This window comes from Manis javanica, chromosome 12, assembly GCF_040802235.1.
Source record: "Manis javanica isolate MJ-LG chromosome 12, MJ_LKY, whole genome shotgun sequence".
Lineage (NCBI taxonomy): Eukaryota > Metazoa > Chordata > Mammalia > Pholidota > Manidae > Manis > Manis javanica.
In genome coordinates this window covers 20608883-20629677 of record NC_133167.1, presented here as the reverse complement: position 1 = coordinate 20629677, position 20795 = coordinate 20608883, and the positions used below count along the sequence as shown (strand labels likewise).

Here is a 20795-nt window from a genome sequence, read left to right as displayed (position 1 = left end):
AATCTAAAAACACAATGCAAGTCAACAAAAAGTATCTTTAGGCCAAATGTGGATTTGTGATTGCTGACAGTCATGGGAACTGCTGTTGTAGAGGCATCACTGATCGCAAAGGAGGCTAAGTTACTTGTTCATGGCCACACTGACGTCGGCAAAGCCACAAGTTGAGCCTGAATCTCCTGCCTACTGGCTGCTGGGGAAAATCAGTCTGTCTTCTCTCATCTAAAGCAGCCACGATTTTGTTGACAATATAAAGCATGAAAATAGAACAGAGCAGTTAAATATACAGGTTCTTATTTCCTCTTTTTTTTTTTTCCTCTTGAGATCTCTCCATTTTCTCATTTTTATCTAGGACATGATAAGGCCCCCTTTCTCCTTTCTTGGTGTGATAATAATTCTTATACTCACAGAAAGCAATCTTCTGCTTGATGACTAATGTCTTTGTAGATTTAAGGAAACATACTGCAGTCAATATGCAGAGAGGTTTGGTACAAGAAGTACATATTGTATCATTTAAATCAATATATTCAATGATATATATTCAGAACAAAATCACACACATTCCGACTGCTGGCTTGCATAGTTTTTAATACTCATAATGAAACACAGACCACAAAGTGACATTTGAACAAAATGAGAGTTTCCATACTGCATAGCAATTGCAGAAATACTCATTTGGTCACAGATTAGGGCATCAAATGCCACATACTAATAAAAATAATTTTGGGAGGGCAGAATGCATCTAATTTGTCCAGCCTCTCATACTCTGATGCACCACAGGATTAAACTAAAGAGATTATTGTGGTTACCTAGTAAGCTAATGCCACTCAACCTGAAAGTTATATGACAGCAGGTGCCGAATAGCAAATTATTGGGTAGTGGGAAAACAGTGATTAAAACCTGCAGCTGGCCTTGTTACATCCATAATTATATTTATTCAGCATATTTGGAAGAGAAACCACATTTTCCCCTGCCCCTCTATCATGCTCTCATGCTTTTTCATTTTCCTTTTGAGCTATTGAAGTATTTTTACATTTCATCTACTTATTAATAGTGTGGAAACTCAGTAAGAAAAGCTGAACTTCAAACATTTATTTTATCAATTGGTTTTGCAGCTGGAACCAAGGTGTTCTCTCCATATCCAAGGGCACTGATTAACTTCCCTTAAGAGTCTAAGCCCCTTTCAGCAACCTGTACTCAGAGAGACTGGCTTTTATGCTGTGATAAAATCAAAAGTTCTGCAGACAGGGGGAAAAAAAGACACAGGTAGCCAGTGTTGTCTTCCATCTGCTTAAGTGATAACACACTTCCAGCTAATACCACCCCTTCAGAACTGAAGCATCAGAAATATGTATGTAAGGGGAAAGGGATAGGTCTCAATCGGAAAGTGCCATTTGTGTGAACACTCCACTCCTTGATGAGGCTGTGAACTGAGTCCTTACTGCCCTATAATAATGTTGGAAAACTCCCCACGAAATGAAAGGGACCAGGATGTTCTCTCCTTCACCCCATCACGTTCCTGGAAGCTACTGTTGTGCATTCATATTGCAGGCACGCTTAGAGCGATATGCAGAGGTCACCCTGGGTTCAACTGTAATAGGGGCTTCTTCCTCTAGCATAGATCTTTGGTAGAAGATTGCAACACCCCCTTGATTTATAAGAAAATATCCTCTGCTCCTTTGACCACAGCCTCAGGAAAGAGGCCAGTCCTGCTTTGTTTCAACACTATCCCTGGAACCATCACAAAAACAACAGCCAACATGTGTAGAGCACTTCATATTTTATGGATGAGCTCATTCAATCCCCACAACAAGCTTCTGAGGCAGCTATGATTATTTCCCTCCCCATTTTACAGCAGAGGACACAAAGGCTTAAAAATATTAGTGTCTTGTCTAAAATCACACAACTTGTAAGTGATGGGTTATGACTTGAACCTAGGCAGGCTGACTCTTAATCCCTATATTATGCTGAATATACAATGAAAGGCCTCATCTTCCCTTGAGTTCCACTCATTTTTTGATATTATTGCCTTATTAAAGGAACTTTTCATGCTACTTCCCAGCTGTGCTTTGTGTTAGCCTTTTTTGTTTCACTGTTCTTATATGCATTTATTTTGTATTTTATTGTGGTCAGAACACTTAACATGACCTCCACACTCAACAAATTTTTATGTGAAACATTATGGTAGACTACAGGTATAGTGTTATACCACAGATTGTACACTCTTTGATTCTATGAATTTGACTATTTTACATAACTCGTCTAAGTGGAATCATGAAATATTTTTCTTTCTTTGGCTGGCTTGTTTACATAACATAATGTCTAAGTGATGAACCTCAAGTCTCATCCATGTTATTGCATATTACAGAATTTCCTTCTTTTTTAAGGGTGAATAGTATTCCATTGTATTATACTATGTTCTTCTATTGATGGACATTTATGTTGTTTCCACATCTTAACTATTGTGAATAATGCTGCAGTGAACATGTGAGTGCTAATATCTCTTTGAGATCCTGATTTCAATTATTTCAGGTAAGTATCCAGAAGTGGGGTTGCTGAATCATATGGTAGTTATATTTTTAATTTTCTAAGGAACATTTCTACTCTTGCCGATAGCAGCTGTGCCATTTTGCATTCCTACCAACAGTGTGCAACGATTCCAATTTTTCCATATCCTTGGCAACACTTTTTCTGTTTTATACCTGACAGATGTGAGGTGATAACTCATTATGGTTTTGATTTACACTTCCCTGATAAATAGTGACACTGAGCATTTATTCATATATATCTTCTTTGGAAAAAGGTCTATTTAAATCCTTAGCCCATTTTCAAATTAGGTTGTTAGTTTTACTATTGAGTATAGGGCTTCCTTATACATTTTGGAGAATAACCAATTATTAAATATATGGTTTACAAGTATTTTCTTCCATCCCACAAATTGCCTTTTCTTTCTGTTGATTTTTTTCCTCTGTGCAGAAGCTTATTAGTTTGATGTATCCTATTTTTTTTTTTCATTACCTATGACTTTGATATCCTATCCATTAAGACCTAGATGAATGTCTTGAAGCTTTTCTCGCATGTTTTTTTCTAGGTGGTTTACCATTGTGTATCATGTCTGAGTTTTTAATCCAGGTTGAGTTATTTTTGTGTATAAGACAAGGATTCAATTTCTTTGTATATAAGTGGATATAAGTTTTTCCAACACCATTTGTTGAAGAGCCTATACTTCCCCATTGTGTATCCTTGCCACCCTTGTTGAAGATTAGTTGACCATACATGTGTGGATTTATTTCTATTCTGTTCCATTGGTCTACATATCTGTTTCCAGTCCAATACCATACTATTTTGATTACTATAGCTGTCTAATATAGTTTTAAATCAAGAACTATAATGCCTCCAGTTTTGTTCTTTCTCAAGAATGAGTTGGCTATTCATGGTCTTTGGTAGTTACCTATAAATTTCAGGATTGTTTTTTTTAAATTTATGTAAAAAATGCCCTTTGGGTTCTCATAAGGATTGCATTGAATCTGTAAATTGCTTTGGGACATTTTAACAACATTATGTCTTCCAATCCAAGAATACAAGACAGCTTTCCATTTGTTTATGTCTTGTTTCTTTCATCACTGTTTTGTAAATTTTAGTACACAAGTCTTTCATCTCCATAGTTAAGATTATTTCATTTTTGGTGCTATTGTAAATGGGATTATTTTCCTAATTTCCTTTTCAGAAAGTTTGATGTTAGTGAATAGAAATGCAAATAGAATTTTATGTTGATTTTGTATCCTGAAACTGCTTAAATTCATTTGTAAGTTCTAACAATTTGGGGGGGTGGGGACTTTAGGGTTTATATATCTATATATATAGATGTAGATACAAACACACACACACACACACACATATATATATATATGTGTGTGTGTGTTCATGTCATCTGCAAACAGTGACAATTTTACTTCTCCTTTTCCAGTTTGGATGCATTTTATTTATTTTAATTGTCTAATTGCCCTGGGGAGAACTTCCAGTACTATGTTGAACAGAAGTGATGAAGTGGGCATTTTTCCCTTGTTCCTTATATTAGAGAAAAATCTTTTAGCTTTTACTGTTGTATATGACATTAGCTGCGGGTTTTTAATATATGATGTTTATTATGTCAAGGTAATTTCCTTTTCTTCCTAGAAAGGAATGTTGCATTTTGTCAAACATTTTTACTGCATCTATTGAGACAATCATGTGATTTTTATCCTTTAGTCTGTCAGTGTTGTTTTCATATGTTGAACCATCCTTGCATCTCAGGTATAAATCTTGCTTGGCCATTGTGGATGATGATAGTTTTAATGTGCTATTGGATTCACTCTGCTAGTAGTTTTATTTGAGGATTTTTGCATGTATATTCATCAGGGATATTGGTCTGTAGTTTTTGTTCCTAGTGGTGTTTGTTTGGCTTTGGTATCAGAGTAATGCTGGCCTTACAAAATCAGTTTGGAAGTATTCCCCGCTCTTCAATTTTTTGGAAGAGTTTGAGAAGGATTGGTATTAATTCTTCTTTATATGTTAGGTAGATTTCTCCTGTGAAGCCATCTGGTTCTGGTATTTTCTTTGGAGGTCATAGAAACAGCTGTTTCAAAATGTCACTTTTTTTCAGAGGATGTTTTGCACGTACTTAACTTATTAATCAAGGTTAACATAGAGTATGAACAAGTACAACTTTATTTCTGAATCTTACCTTCTCTTTAAACTTCTTTGTTGTAAGTTATCTTTCCCAGCTCTTAAATAAAAACTCCGCCAGAGCTTTGAGCACTTAACCTCACAAACATAGCCTTAACTCATTGATTAGAATGTCTAGTCCATGATAACCAAGACTGCAAACCTAATTTAATGTCACGTCTCCGCTTCTCCATCTGGAAGTCAGAAATGGGTGAGAAGGTGTGATCCTACCTCTATGTGCTTTTCACACTGATGTCTTCTCTGCTTCTAGGTAATGCTAATTAGGCAGAACCCAAGACAACTCCACAAAGGCTCACGTTATCATGTAGCCACAGCAGTGCAATGGGAAACACCCCAGCCCTTCTTACTTTGACAAACATTTCCAAGCAGCAGCTTTCTCCTGGTTCTGCCACAAAAGGAGGCTGTCAGCCATTCACTTGCCCTCATTGTGTCCCATCCCTGATCCCTAAACCACTTTAGCTTTCCCAGGTATAAGTCAGGCATCAGTCTTCTATTATCTCCCAAATGAAGGAAAGATATTTCAAAGCTTTCAGTTAGGTCCCTTCATTAGCCCTGAGGTCAGAAACTAGTACCGCCACATAGCCTCTTCCAAAGCAGGGAGGGAGGACTCAGACAAAACGGCTATTTCCACAAAGGTCTATTCAGCAGTGTCTCCTCCCAAATGATCTACTTGCCAACAACTTCTAATATCCTTGATCTTTCAAAGGAGCCCCCAAATCATGTAATCTGTACATGCTTTGTAAATGTTGCACATGGTGAGGTCATCTCAAAACTCACCTTGTTATCATGATATTATGCCATTCAAACTAATGGAGCAAACTCCCCATTCTAACATCTTTTGCAGATATATTCATAGTATACAAAAAATATGATATTTTATTATTCTACTTCACATTTTCCATAAAAATGTCCTTTGTTATAGTTATTGTTATCATCTTAAAAAATACATAATATTATCCCTCTTTATTTCCCATATTCATATATTTGTGCCCAGTTTTGGGCTTTTGGACTGTAAAACTTGAATTTTCATCTCTTTATGCATCCACCAAAAAGAAATAATTAACAATGTAAAACCTATTAAAGGATCTACTTTCTCAAAGAATTGTCTTTTCCTAATTTTTTTTAAATAATCTGGAAGCAGAGCAAATAGTAAGAATATTAGATATAATTAAATGTTATTAGTTTCCATGTTTTAGTATTTTTAAAAATAATGACAACCTCCTGATTTTCTATGTTAATAACAAATACACATGACTTGAATTAACAAAACTAGGAAAACCCAAAAATCAATGATTTTTGTTGGTGCTTTAAAGTTATGGTTGACTAACTCCAAGGAAGAAAATAATTAAATTCCAATTTCTGTACAATATAAAATAGGATTAGACAATGATTTGACGATGAATTTGATACATTCTGATTGGCTCTATAATTATGCAAAGGGAGATATTAATTCATCTGTAAATATTGCCCAAGGAATAGTATCCAGACAATTTAGAAATATATTTTTCTTTCACATTCAAGAGATTTAGAAGAAATCAGCCCAAAGCTTATATAGCATATCTTGGGACCCAGAGATCTACATGCCTAGCTTAAAAAAAAAAAAAAAGACAGAAAATTTATTTCTGATGAAGAAGGAAAGAATAGATTTTAAAGGACAACTACCAATCTCTGTCTCAGGAGGACAAAGTGATTTATTTACTCCTATAACCTGTAACAAATACAGAGTTCTCAACCAAGTGGGAAGAAGATGCTGGCTTTTGAATTTTACAGAAGCTATCTAGTCCTGGTGCTTAACAAACATTATTACGAATACTGAAATATTGACATGAATTTTAATTTTGGCATATAATAGCATTGGTTAACCTTTTTAGAAAGGCATCACAAAAACCTCATGGGATTCTTGAAAATAAAGTTAATATAAAGGCTCATATTGTGTTTGTGCAAGATACCTCCTCCCATATACAGTGCCTGCTAAAACTTAAAAAAATGTTCTTGATTAATAATGTGGAAAAATGTTCAATACAAGAAAGATAATGCAATAGTTGGAGGGAGGTATGGATAAAACCACACCAACTTCTTTGCTTATAGCACATATTCCATAGGGGCAAATAATACTAGGGTTTGGGGTATTGATCACTGAAACACTGGCAAAAATATAAAGAAAAGCTATGTGGACATACCAAATACGGCAGAAAAACTAACATGAGTAGTTATAGAGGACCAAATACCAAAAGTGCAGTTCATACACACAATCTTAGGAAAAACCTTCAATGTCGTGGGCCTTCATTCTTCTGAATGCTCACCAACAGCATGTATTGCCCTATATTTGAGAAGCTTTGTTTAAAATTCAAATAAAACTAAATCCAGTACCCTAAAGGAGATATAAAGCAGGCCAACTTTCTCGTAAAACATACTGCTCATATTCCTCCTTCCTCACACTTCCCTAACAAGGATGGAGATCATCCTCTTTCCCACGGATGCCAGCACCAGCCTGGAGAAGATCTTCTCTTTGTCTCTCCCCTACTTTATCACTAAAGAGCAGTAGCTAAGTCTGCATGTTGTTCCAAACTGGTAGAAAAATAAGATAGAATAAAAAATCTTCATTCATCATTGATTTGGGTTTACCTGATGGACAGTTTGCTGTTTGTTTTGTTTTTGCCCTATTTCTCCCTAAGACCCATTGTCCTGGATTCTACACATCTATTCATTCCCTGGGTGCCTAAAAATATCAAAAGACCATTCGCAGTAAAAGCACTTGTGTTTAGTCTCCCAGCCCACTTCTGACAGAAAAGCACCCACGCCTTCCTCTCTCTCCTTGGATCAGTACAGAAGCAGTTGACTTGAAATTAGTATGCTCTCTCTCTCCTTGCATCCCCCTTGTAAGAATGAGGGGGTTCTAACTGGTTGTTTATATGCCACATAAATAAAACCTAAGTGCTTTAGTCTAAAATGGCATTTCTGGGCATAGTCTCTGAGCCTGAGCTTTCAACCCTACCTTACTCTCCTGTGTGATCATAGACTGAGTACCAAGTAACAGTAACAAACTATTGCTGATGTCCAAGAAAGCAAACAGATGGAGATCTTGCGATGTGTTCAGACTCTGATGAGCCATAATACAGTAATCCAAGTTAATGGCTCAACCATTTTTTACTTCGGTTAGACTTCCACCTTCAGTAAGCATGGTAAAAGTCAGAAGAACATGTCTGGCCAAAAAAAGGGGGGGGAGGGGGATTTTGGAATTACAATGTGCCAGTCAATTCTGTGGAGATTTAATGCCTAGAATATCAATATTTCTCTTACCCTGACCTCCAGTAATCTATGTTCTCTCATCAATTCTAAATTTCAAGACCCACACACCTGGGAAGTAATTTCTCTACCCTCTCTTCCTATTTGGTAGGGAAGCAAGCAGCCATGCATTTACATGCACCTGAAATAGATCACGCTTCCTGTGATGAGATTTTCAGTGATTTACAGCTAATTGAAACAAAAACAGAAATCTGTTTGTGAGGTGTGAGTGGGGGAGCTGGTCAGCGTACAGATTCAGATGCTCTCCTTCCTGCTTGCAGTTAGGACTCTCGGCCTTCTGGCAGTGCAGTCTGCTTTGGGCCCTTTATCTAGTAAGAAGGATGCCCACATGAGCCACAGCTGAGCAGGAGAGACTGTATCAGTTCTCACCGTTCTAAAGACTGGAAGTCTGAGGTCAAGCTGTTGGCAGGGCCATCCTCCCTCCAGGCTGTAGGGAGGAACTCTCCCTCACCTCTTCTAGCTCCTGGCAGTTACCCCCAATCCTTCGTGTTCCTTGGTCTGTGGGTGCAGCACTTCAACCTCTGCCTTCATCGCCTTCTCCCCTGTGTGTTTGTGTGTCTACTGTCTCTTCTTTAAGGGCACCAGTCATTGGATTCGGGCCCACCTTCATCAGTGTGACCTCATGTCAGCAAATGACATCTGTTAAGGACTTATTTACAAATAAGGTCATATTCTGAGGTTCTGGTGGACACAATTTTGGGGAGAACATGCCTGGCACAAAAAAAAGGGGGGAGAGGGGGATTTTGAAAATTGTAATGTGCCGGTCAATTCTGTGGAGATTTAACGCCTAGAATATCAGTATTTCTCTTCAAACCAGTATGGGAATGTTAGTGAGGGGTTCACCTGGTCTAAATTCTCCCCTGAGATCTGTTACTAGCTAATTGTGTGATATTGGACAACTCAGAGTTACTTTACCATGCCAGGCCTCAGCACCTCACCTTAAAATGAAAAGCGTTGACCTGGATGTCCGGAGAGCCCTCAGACTCTAGCCATTTGTGATTCTCTCGTGTTGTCACTCAGCTGTCCCAATTTCCCCTTGTGAACAATGGCATACATTACCAGCCAGCTGGCCAGCCCTGCAGAGAAGCGGCAATCATGCAACAGAACAACAGTAAATGGTCTCTCCTGTTAAGTAGCTTTTACACAAATTCTATCCTAAGATACAACATCAGGTAGAAATCAATGCAGTTTTTACAGCTCAAAAAATGTATTCCTGGCGGTGGCGGCGGCGGCTGCTGCTGAGGCTCGGACGTGGCGCTTCTTCCAGCTGGAATGGCGGTGAACTTGAGCGCCGCGGTGAACTTGAGCGCCACGGTGAACAGGGCCCCGGGGTGGCGAATGCGAGCTGCCGCTCACCCTGACTCGGCCCCCTGCTTCTATCTCCTCCCCTTGAGGACTGTGGGTGAACCTGCAGGCTCCATACCCACCCAGAGGACTTTTTTCTTTCTTTCTTTTTTTTTTTTTTTAAGGAAACTGGGAGGGAGGGACAGGGAGAAAGGGAGAAAACGAAGGGGAGCCCGTCCATCCATTGAAGGACACATAGTTCACTATGATCTTACTCACATTCAGCGCTGGGAGAGGGTTGGATTTCGTGCATCATTCGGGGATATTTTTCTTGCAAACCTTGCTTTGGATTTTATGTGCTACAGTCTGCGGAACGGAACAGTATTTCAACGTGGAAGTTTGGTTACAAAAGAACAGCTACCTTCCACCGACCAACCCCAGCATGTCGGTGCTGCGCTCTGTGGAAACCATGCAGTCTGCCATGCAGCAGTTCTGTGGCATTAACATGGCAGGAAAAGTGGACAGAAACACAACTGACTGGATGAAGAAGCCTCGATGTTGTGTACCTGACCAGACAAGCGGTAGCTCCAAATTTAATATCCATCAAAAGCGATATGCATACACAGGGCAGAAGTGGCAGCACAAACACATCAGGGGCAGTATAAAGAACGTAACGCCAGAAGTAGGAGACACTGGAACCCGTAAAGCTGTTCGCCGTGCCTTTGATGTGCCGCGGAATGTAGCTCCTCTGACGTGTGAAGAAGTTCCCTACAGTGAATTAGAAAATGGCAAACGCGACGTGGATGTAACCATCATTTCTGCACCTGGTTTTCATGGAGACAGCTCTCCCTTTGCTGGAGACGGAGGGTTTGGGGCTCATGCCTATTTCCCTGGAACAGGAATTGGGGGGTATACTCACTTTGACCATGGACACTAGGAAATCCTAATCATGATGGAAATGACTTACTTCTCACAGAAGTTCATGAACTGAGACATGCTATGGGACAGGAGCATTCCAGCGACCCCACTGCCATCACGGCTCCATTTTACCAGTACATGGAAACTGACCACTCACACTACCTGATGATGACTCACAGGGCATCCTGAAGATCCATGGTCCACCTGACAAGATTCCTCCATCGACAAGACCTCTGCCGACAGTGCCCACACACGGCGCGGCCCCTCCCATGGACCCCAGGAAGAATGACAGGCCCAAACCTCCCCGGCCTCCCACTGGCAGACCTCCCCATCCTGGAGCCAAAACCAGTATCTGCCATGGGAACTTTAACACGAGCTATTCTTCACCGTGAGATGTTTGTTTTCAAGGACCAGTGGTTTTGGCGAGTGAGAAACAACAGGGTGATGGCCAGATACCCCCATGCAAATTACTTAATTCTGGCGGGGCTTGCCTCCAAGTATCGACACAATTTATGAAAACAGTGACGGGAATTTTGTCTTCTTTAATGGTAACAAATACTGGGTGTTCAAGGACACGACTCTTCAGCCTGGTTACCCTCATGACTTGATTACTCCTGGAAGTGGAATTCCCCTGTATGGTATTGACTCAGCCATTTGGTGGGAGGATGTTGGGAAAACACATTTCTTTAAGGGGGACAGAAATTGGAGATACAGTGAAGAAGTGAAAAAATGGATCCTGGCTACCCCAAACCAATCACAGTCTGGAAAGGTACCCCTGAATCTCCTCAGGGAGGCTTTGTACACAAAGAAAATGAGTGCCAGCAAACCAGGAAGATCCCAGCTCAAGGGAGTCACGCTGCAGTGAATGTATGATTGCTTTATAAAAAGATCAGAGAGCTCCTTATGTTTCTTGCTCTCGATTTTAGGATTTGAAATTTGGACATATCTAAATGGAAAGCGAGCCAGTAATGGATAATCCATACTCTCCTATCTGTTGGCGTACATAAAGTCTGAACATTTCTCCCTCATTCAGGGATTAATAAATAGGAATAAATCATAATAATAATTCAAAAGATAATTTACACACAATATTCCAAAACAAAATAGAGAGAAATTCTGAAATACAAAGAAAAAATACTACTAGGAGTAACCAGAAGAAAACATTGTATTATGTTAATATATTATTTAGATCTTCGATAGCATGAAAAGTTCGTAACATGTGTGCAATGATAACAAAATAAACATGATTTGCAAGGACAAAATTAAATGCATCTAGGGGAGGAAAGAACAAAGACGCCTAATGAAGAAATAGGGGAAAGTGAAAAATCAACACCACCACTGAAAACTAGGATTAACCATCGGCATATTGCCAAAGTTTAAAAAAACTTGACACTGAGCATGAACTTGAAGGAACTGAGACCCAGGATTAATAAATACCAATCAGAAAAGTCAAAGTACATAAGCTGTTTTTTGACCTTTGTTATACAAAGAGATATGTTATTTTCTGTAATAGAGATTTGACTCAGTTTCTCTGGAAATAAATCACAAGAAAATATATATATATTTCTAACATGTTTATTGTAAAGTCCTTGGAAAAGCTTTTCTAAGATATGGTGAGCAAGGGAAACAACAATGGCAACATTTGTGTTATGATTTTTCATAATCAATTTTGGTCTTTGTAAGCTACATGCTCTCACAAATTGTTGGCATCAGGGTAATGTCAATGTCAAACACTCCACACAATCAACATTTAAACACCTTTTCCTGGATCATCTATATTTATAAACATAAAAACACATGATGAGGAAAATTAATAAGGAGCTGTTTGAAGCTGAGACATGAAGAACAAAGATGTCCTACCTTAAGAACTACGATCTTAAACACAACTTGTTGGGGAAGTGACAGTGTGCAATAGTAAAGAGACAAGCCTGGATTTGACATCCAGCTCTGCCATTTGTTAGCTGTGTGACTTTAGGCAAGTTACTTAACCTCTCTGAGTCTCTTTCTCTCATCTGAAAAATGAAGCTATTTAATTCATAGGGTGGCCATACAGATAAAAAATAATGTATGAAACTCAGTTCCTCACCTGTCACAGAAGGGATAAAGAAGGAAAATCCTACTGAAAACTGTAGTGAGAGGCTGAAATTCACACATTTTTGCCCCATTTCCTAGGAAATGTGCTTTCTTCTTCTTCTGGGTCAGCACTGCATGTGTCTCTACATTGCACAGAGTTTAGGATTATAACTGTTCTCATGTTTCCTCTCATTGAAAGACAACAACCGTGTCTCCCTCACTGCTTTCTCTTAGAGCCCAGCAGAGTCAACACTCTCACATAAGTGAATTACAAAGCAATACTAGGGACATTTTGATTTCACGGATTGATATTGAAAGATATAATAGAACCTGAAAAGGTTTGTCTGTGGAAATGAATTACTAAAGGTACAATCAGCATAGACTCTGACCCCTAGTTAATGAATTTATTTGATCATTTCACCTGAGAATAATTTAGGAAGTTTTTTTTCTTCTCACGTCATATAATGTGTGTGTGTAGACCCTGTGTATGTGTGTAGGTAAACAGATAATAGCAATTTCTATATTAATCTGTAATTATATACTCAGCCCTTCGAACTGCTTATTTATCACAACAACCTGGTGAGGAATGCCACAGACACTCTCGTTTTTTACAGAGAAGACCCTGAGCCAGAGAAAGGTTAAGTGGCTTAGTGAGATGCATGCAGTGAATCAGTGGCAAAGCAGGTGTTAGAGCTTGCAGCCCTGGAATCCCCTTTATATTGCTTAGCACCACTACACATGAGTTATCACTATTTGTAATAGCAGGTTCTCACAAGAAATATTGGGAGACTGGGGGTTGAAAAGTGCTCTGAGACAGGTGGCCGGCCACCTTTCCTCAGTTCCTCCTGTGCTCCGAGCAGCCTATCTTGTTCATCCAGTGCCTCACAGGACTGCTCAGAACAGCATGCTTACTACTCTGGTATGTTCATATCACTGCATCAATGAGCAGAAATTAGGTATTGATGAGGAAGGCAGGGCTGAAAATCCTACTGCCCCCACATGCTGGAGGCCTGGAAGAAATTTTGATATTTGTTGCCCATTGATTTCGCTAGCTGGCCCTTTGTTTTTTTGTTTGTTTTCTAATGAAGACATTTTTTTCAGTGCAAGTAGAGATTTACAACAAAATTAAGAGGAAGGTACAGAGATTTCCCGTATACCCCCTCCTCTATACATGCATGTGCTCCCCATTATCAATATCACTAATGAGAATGGTAGCTTTTACCAAAGATGCATACGTGAACTTTCACAGACAAGATCATAATCACCCCAACTCCGAGGTCTGTCTTAGAGTTCACCCATGGTGCTGTACATTCCATGGATTTGGACAGATGTATAATAACATATATCCATCATTACAGTATCACACTAGCCTAGTATTTTCACTGCCCTAAAAATCCTCTGTGATCTGCCTAATCACCCTTCCCCCTCCTCCCAATCCCTGGCAATCACTCATCCTTTTTATTGCCTCCATGCCTTTTCTAGAATGGCAAATAGTTAGAACCAAACAGTATGTGGCCTCCTCAGATTGGTTTCTTTCACTTAGTACTATGCATTTGAGGTTCCTCCAGGTCTTTGCGTGGCTTAGAGATGACCACGGTCTGGGTGTACCACAATTTATTTATCCATTAACTTACTGAAGAACATCTTTGTTGCTTCCAAGTTTTGCAATTATGAAAAAAGTTGCTATAAACACCCATGTACAGGTTTTTGTATGGATGTAAGTTTCAACTATTTGGGGTAAAAACCAAAATGTACAATTCTGGATCCTATGGAAGAGTATTTTGGTTTGGTAAGAAACTGTCAAACTATCTTCCAAAGTGGCTGTGTACTATTTTTCCTTCCCATCAGCAATGAATGAGAGTTCTTGTTACTCCACATCCTTGCAACCATGTGGCATTGTCAGTGTTCCAGATTTGGGCCATTTTAATGGTTACATAGTGGTACCTCACTAGTGTTATGATTTGTATTTCCCTAATGACAAATGATGTGGAGCATCTTTTCATATTCATCTGTATATCTTCTTTAGTGTCTGCCAAAGACTTTGGCTCATTTTTTAACTGGGTTTTTTTTTCCTTTTCATTGAGTTTAAAGAGTTCTTTGTATATTTTGGATAATAGCCCTTTATTAGATATGCGTTTTGCAAATATTTTCTCATAATCTGTAGTTTGTCTTGAAATTCTCTTGACAGTGTCCTTCACAGAACAGAAGTTTTTCATTTTAATAAAATTTGGTTAATCAGTTCTTTCTTTCATTATCATGCCTTTGGTGTTTTACCTAAAAAAGCATCACCATACACAAGACCATCTAGGTTTTCTCCTATGTTACTTTCCAGGAGTTTTACATTTCCACATTTTAAATTTAGGTCTATGATCCATTTTGAGTTCATTTTTGAGAAGGGTGTAAGGTCTGTGTTTCGATTTGTTTCTTTGCATGTGGATATTTAGTTTGGGCCTTTGTTTTTCATTGATTTTTCCCTTACTGTCAGCTGCAACTCCTCTGTGTAATCACTGGGTCTGCATTAAGCTTCCCTTTCTTTGCTTTTAATCTGCTTTGCACTGTAACTTAAAGCAGAACTCAGAGCTTCCAAGGAAACAATTTAACAAATTTGGTAATTTAATGTTATGGGCTGAATTGTGTACCTCAAAATGTGATTGTGTTTGCAGAAAAGGTCTTTAAAGAGGTAGCTGATTTAAAATGAGGTTATTAGGAAAGGCCTAATCAAATATGACTGGGGGCCCGCTAAGGGTTGATGAGGACACACACACAGAGGGAAGACCCGTGAGGACCCAGGGAGGAGACAGCCATCTGCAAGCCACAGAGAGAAGCCTCAGGAGAAAGTAACCCCACTGCCACTTTGACCTCAGGTTTCCAGGCTCCAGATGGTGAGAAAATAATTTCTGTTGTTTAAGCCACTCAGTCTGTGATTGTTCTGGAAGCTCTAGCAAACTAATATATTTAGTAATCTTAATTTTACATTCACTCCTAGTGAGCAAGGTCTTTGATCCATCACTTAGTAAGCACCTACTGTGTGCTAGGCTTGTCCAATTGCTGGGTGTACAATGGTGAGGAAGACACAGTGGCCTCCCTTCAGAGGCTTACAAGTCTACAAGAAAGGATAGACAGAGGAAGAGAGGATCATGATACCGTGTGATACATGAGCAGTAAAACAGGCATATCCACTGTGCTGTGAGGACACGGAGGAGAGACTTAAAATTGGAAATATGCTGGAGAGAGTGAGGCAAGGCATCCAAGGGAGGTTTGCAACAAAGTTACGTTTTAAAGAATGAGTAAAAATCAGTCAATGACTGAGGGGTCTTCCGTGAAATGGAATGGTGCTTAAAAATGAGCACAGTGCATTCAGGAATGCTGCACAGCCAGCATGTGTAAAGCTTCTGATGTGAGTGGAAGTACAGGAGAAAAACTGGAGAAATAAGCAGAGGACAAGGCATGATTCCCTCCAGACAATGATGTCTCTTGGTTGCAAACAACCAAGCTTCAATACTCAGCTTAATCAGGTGGAGGGACTTTATTAGATTAGGCTGAGGAGTGAAGAAACACAGAAAATACCTCATAATCCAAACGATCAGAGCTCACTGTTATCACAAGAGGAGTGTTCATCAGCACCCATCAGCCATAGGTTTATTGATTTTCTGGCTACTTCAGCAGAACTTATCTCCTCTGAAATGCGTGTCTGTTGCTCTTACTCCAGGAACTCACCACACATTAGATTTAACTCTTCTTGGCCTTGGATTCTACCATGCCTAAATCTACATCTTCTCCTGTACAATTCATGGAATCTCCTTACTATGGCATCCATTGCTTCATAGTTTTGCACAGATGCCTTCATTCGATACACTTCACTCTTAAGTCTATCATATGTGACATTCTTTCTATTCAAGTTTACCAAATGCCTCACACTTAACCTCCTAGGATAGAGAATCCAATTGCATCAATTGGTCACAAACCAACATGGATCTGTTGGGCAGGTTGGGAACTAGGCTACTTCATTAGCTGCTGCCCACTAATCAGAAAGCTGCTGTTGGTTCAGTCTCCTACCCCTTGTCTTACCACCTTTGTCCATAATCATATCAACTAGTATTCAAAGAAATAACTCCAACCAATTAGTTTAGAAGGAGTTTATGAGAGTGGCAAGCAAATGGAATTTCAAACTTTATCCAGAAGATGTTAAGGAGCCATTAAATGATTTTAAGAAGAGAACTGAACTATAAATTTTTGTTATAAAGGCTTACTATAGCAAAGGAAGAAAGAATTATTTGAACTGAGATAACCTAGAGAGAGTAGTTGTAAAGCAACCACAGTATCCAAGACTAGAACTAATGCATTGACAGTGGTGATGGCAAAAAGGAGACAGACAGGGATTTTAAATATATCAAAGTAATAGTAGTTACTGACCAGCTATAATTAGAAATTATAGAAGATGGAGCAGTCAAGTATGATGCTGAGCTTTCTGGCTTAATGGACTTTAGGTCCTATGAGATAATAGAAATATATATGTATAAATGTAATTTATATTATATTATTATATATTATATAAATTATATATAATATATAAATATTATGTATATTTATAATATAATGTCTACATATATATGCCCCAGTTCCTGACAGAGCTCCTAAAACCCTTGTAAATTCCTAAGTGGTAAGAGCACAGGAGCATCTTTTGTTCTAATGGGGTGACTCTGAGTGAGCTCTTAGATGGGGGCTGATCACCAGAAAGACCAAACCATCATTAAAAACGTGGAATTTTTAACAGTACCCCACCCGCCACTTTTTTAAAGAAGGAGAGAGGGCTGGAAATAGAGTTAATTGATCAGGCCAACATGATCCCAGTAGCACGGATTTCAGAGAGCTTCCAGGTTAGCAAACACATCCATGTGATGGATGGTCGATGCACCCCAAGTCCACTGGTACCTGCTTTGGGAACCCTCCCAGACATTACCTTCTGACTGTTTAATTGGCGCAATCATATCACAGGAGCTTGGCTGCTGGAGGTAACATTAAACCATACGGATGGGGGAAGGAGAGGAGGATCAAGGCCAAGAGATGTATGGGGGGACGAAGGAAGGAAAAGGACTGAGTGGGCAACAGGGCAAGTAATTACTACGGAGACTGACTAGAGTAAGCTTGACAGCTGAAGCCATGGAAAGATGTAAATACTCAAAATGAGAAAATAATGGGAAATGGACCGCCACTGAAAACCTAGAATATCAATATGTAAGTGTCAGGTGGAAGAAGATGGGCCTGCAAAGACGGTCATGAAAGGAGAACCCCAGGGGCGTGTGACACAGAGGAAGGGTAGAGGTTCAGAAAGAAGAGGCAGCCAAGCACATGAACCCAGAGAAGGCAAGTTAAACATGGACAGAGGAATGAAAACCAGGAGTTGAGATCAATGTTAACAGACCACAAACTTTGAAAATCTACTCTATAGCTTCAAGGATGAATCTTGGAACATTATGCCAAGTGAAAGAAGTCAAACACAAAAGACCACATATTGTAAGATTCCACTTCTATGAAATTTCCAGAATAGATAAATTCGTAGGGATAGAAGGACGACTAGTGGTGGCTAGGTGTTGGAGGAGCATTAAGGGGATGGAGCAACTGTTTAATAAGCATGGAGTTTCTTATTGGTGTGATGAAAATATTCCAAGTTAGTAGTGATGCTTGAGAAAGTCTAATAATGTTCTAAAAGCCACTGAATTGTACACTTTTAAATATTTAATATGGTGAATTTAATATTATTTTCATTTTTTAAAAAGCTAGCCTATAAAAACATGGCAAGCAATATGGCTGTAGATTGGGGAAGGAAGTGGTCTTTTTAGTAGAGCCTTGAGTGTGTTACATGCGAAAGGGAAGACACAAGGAGAGAAATGTTAAATATGCACAAGAAAGTGATGTTTGTTTTCCCCTGACTGGATAGATATTTAGGATGCACAGCATAAGCAGTGAGTTAAACTTGGACTGGAGAGAAGACACCTTTTCTGCCAGGAAACAGGAGAGAACAAAATTCAGAGCCAGAGTTGGTGGGAGGACAATAAATTGAAGGAACAAGTATGCTTTTTTCCAGTAGAATAAAGCATATGGATTTTCAGGCACCATTTAAGATTCATAGAATGTTATGATACCTTAGAGTAAATTTTTCTCAACTCCATCATTAACTAGGAAACTTAAATAACTTTCCCCAAATTATGAATCTCCTTGCATGCCCTGAGACCTTTTTCATCTTATTTAAGGCAACGGCATCATACAGGAGAAAAGAACTTGAAGTAGATGGAAATAAATTTGAATCCCAGCTCTGTTATTTATAGCACCTAGGTCACATTACTTAACCTTCTGAAGTTTATGCCCACATGTATAAAATAGGGAAAATAATATCCACCTTTTAGTCACTACAGTTCATAGCTCAATAATAGGCACATAATAAGCTTTCTTCTCTCCCTCTTTCCTCCTGCATTCCCCTCATTTTCTGGTCCCTGACCAATTTTGAAATACCTGAAATCTGTAGAAATCTGGAAACTGACAAGGAGTTGTGTTTTTATTTGATACTTTTTTGCCAAAGAAATGCAAGGGAAAGTAGCACAACTCAAAATACTTCAGGGCTTCAGGACTATAATATCAGAGGATAAAAGTAAGCATAATGACAGCTGATCTTAGAAAATTATACAGAGTGAACAAATCAAAGGGGAAGAAGTCAAAGAGTGATTTTCCATGTGTTGTTCTAGGATGCACAATATAACAGGGGGTGACCCACTAAGAATGCATAAAGCCTCCTGGAAGCAAGAAGGCACGTGATGACTATCCCCAGAGGTAGGCCTCGGTAGCAGGTCTGCACAGCACTCAGAATATGATGTCTGACAATGGGGAACAGATGTTCAAGGAACTCCACAGCCCATCAACCACGACCACAAAAGGCTATTACAAAGGAGGTACTGCTGTGACAAGTGCCTTCTCTGGTGGCATTTGTTGGCGGAACAGCTGAGGAGCTGTCAGTTTAGAACAACAGTGCATCGAAGAGATCTACCAAATCAACAGTTCAATCCCGCAGAATACTATATCTGTGAGACACACAGAATACCCAGCCCAGAAAAGACAACCAAGGGAGAGACACTGAAATTATAATGCATTCAGGACTAAGGAGGATTCTGCCATAAATAAGTTCATTTATCTTGTGTAAATTATTATTTTGGAAAATTGAATTTCACAATGCACCAGAGGAACTTGTAATTTAAAGATGACTCTCATTGGTACTAGGAATCATTAACATTGCTCGCTTTTTTTAATTTGGGGTTTTGTGATGCCTAATGTATCTGTCAGTATTTATTAGGTTTTGCTATCGTAACAAACAATTCCTGATCTCAGGAACTTACAACAAACTGTTATTCCTTGTTTATATCATATGTTGGCTATGGAGGTGAGTTGGCTATGACACTGCTAATTAAATTTCTTCTCAGAAGTCTAGGCTGAAGGAACAGTCCCTATCTGGGACCCATACTTTTCTTGGCAAAGGAGCAGAAAGTGGCAGAATAACTGATGACTTTTACAGGTCCTGCTCACACATGGTGCTTATCACTCACTTCCATGCACAGTTCATTGGTTAAAGCAAGTCCCCCCAAACCTGGGTCAATGGGGCAGGGAAATACAATTGTTTTTACAGGGAAAGGGGGACAAATAGTTATGAACTATATTAAAATCAATCATAACATATTTCTAATGAGGAATACAACTGCACATATGTATGTGTTAAACTTCTAAAAATTACACTAGCTCCAGTTGGATTAGACTAGCTTTTCTGAGAAAACCACTCAACATGTCACAATACCTTGCCACGGCGGAATATCTCAGTGAAGAACTTTATGGCTTCCGACAAGCAAGGCTTATATGACTAGTTCAATAAATATTATTCCTATTGACCCACATACTATTTGATCAGGCAGCTATCTTTGTGCAAATGACAAACCCAGCTCCATGTTAACAAGATCCAGAGGAAAACTAGTAGTTCATGTAACTGAAAAATCTAGAATAGGTATGATTTTATGCATGGCTACACCCAGAGGCCCAGAAATATCTTAAGGATTCTGTGTCTTTGTCTTTCTGTACTCTGGGGCTCCTGTCCTCTCTAGTCCCTTCATTCTTAGACATGCTTCCACTCTCACCAATTTTTGTAGCAAAAATTGCATTGTCAGTTTTGTATACTACTGACCTAAAAACACAGGGAGAAAGGGCAAGTCCTTCTAACAGCTCTGCCAAAATTTCCAAGGAGGATCTGTCCGGTTCATCTTTGGTCATGTGTCCACCTCTGATGCCAGAAAAGAGTGTTCTGAGGTCAGAGGTTGAGCACCTGTCATCTGAGGTACTGGAGGCAGGGGGTGCAGGTGAAGGATCACCCGAGATGACAAAGAGGTTGTTGACCAAGGAGATGCTGGGCAGAAAACTAGCAAGCAAGCTAGCAAAGTGCATCTAATGCCCTAACTATA

The 20795-nt window shown here is 39.2% G+C and overlaps 1 protein-coding gene and 1 pseudogene across 1 annotated transcript in view; both read left to right on the top strand.

The window, feature by feature from the left end:
• VWC2L (von Willebrand factor C domain containing 2 like) overlaps window positions 1-20795 on the top strand; it is a 142347-nt gene that overhangs the window by 47446 nt on the left and 74106 nt on the right. The gene's annotated exons all lie outside the window — the stretch shown is intronic.
• Window positions 9275-11103, top strand: LOC108390655 (matrix metalloproteinase-16 pseudogene; annotated as a pseudogene).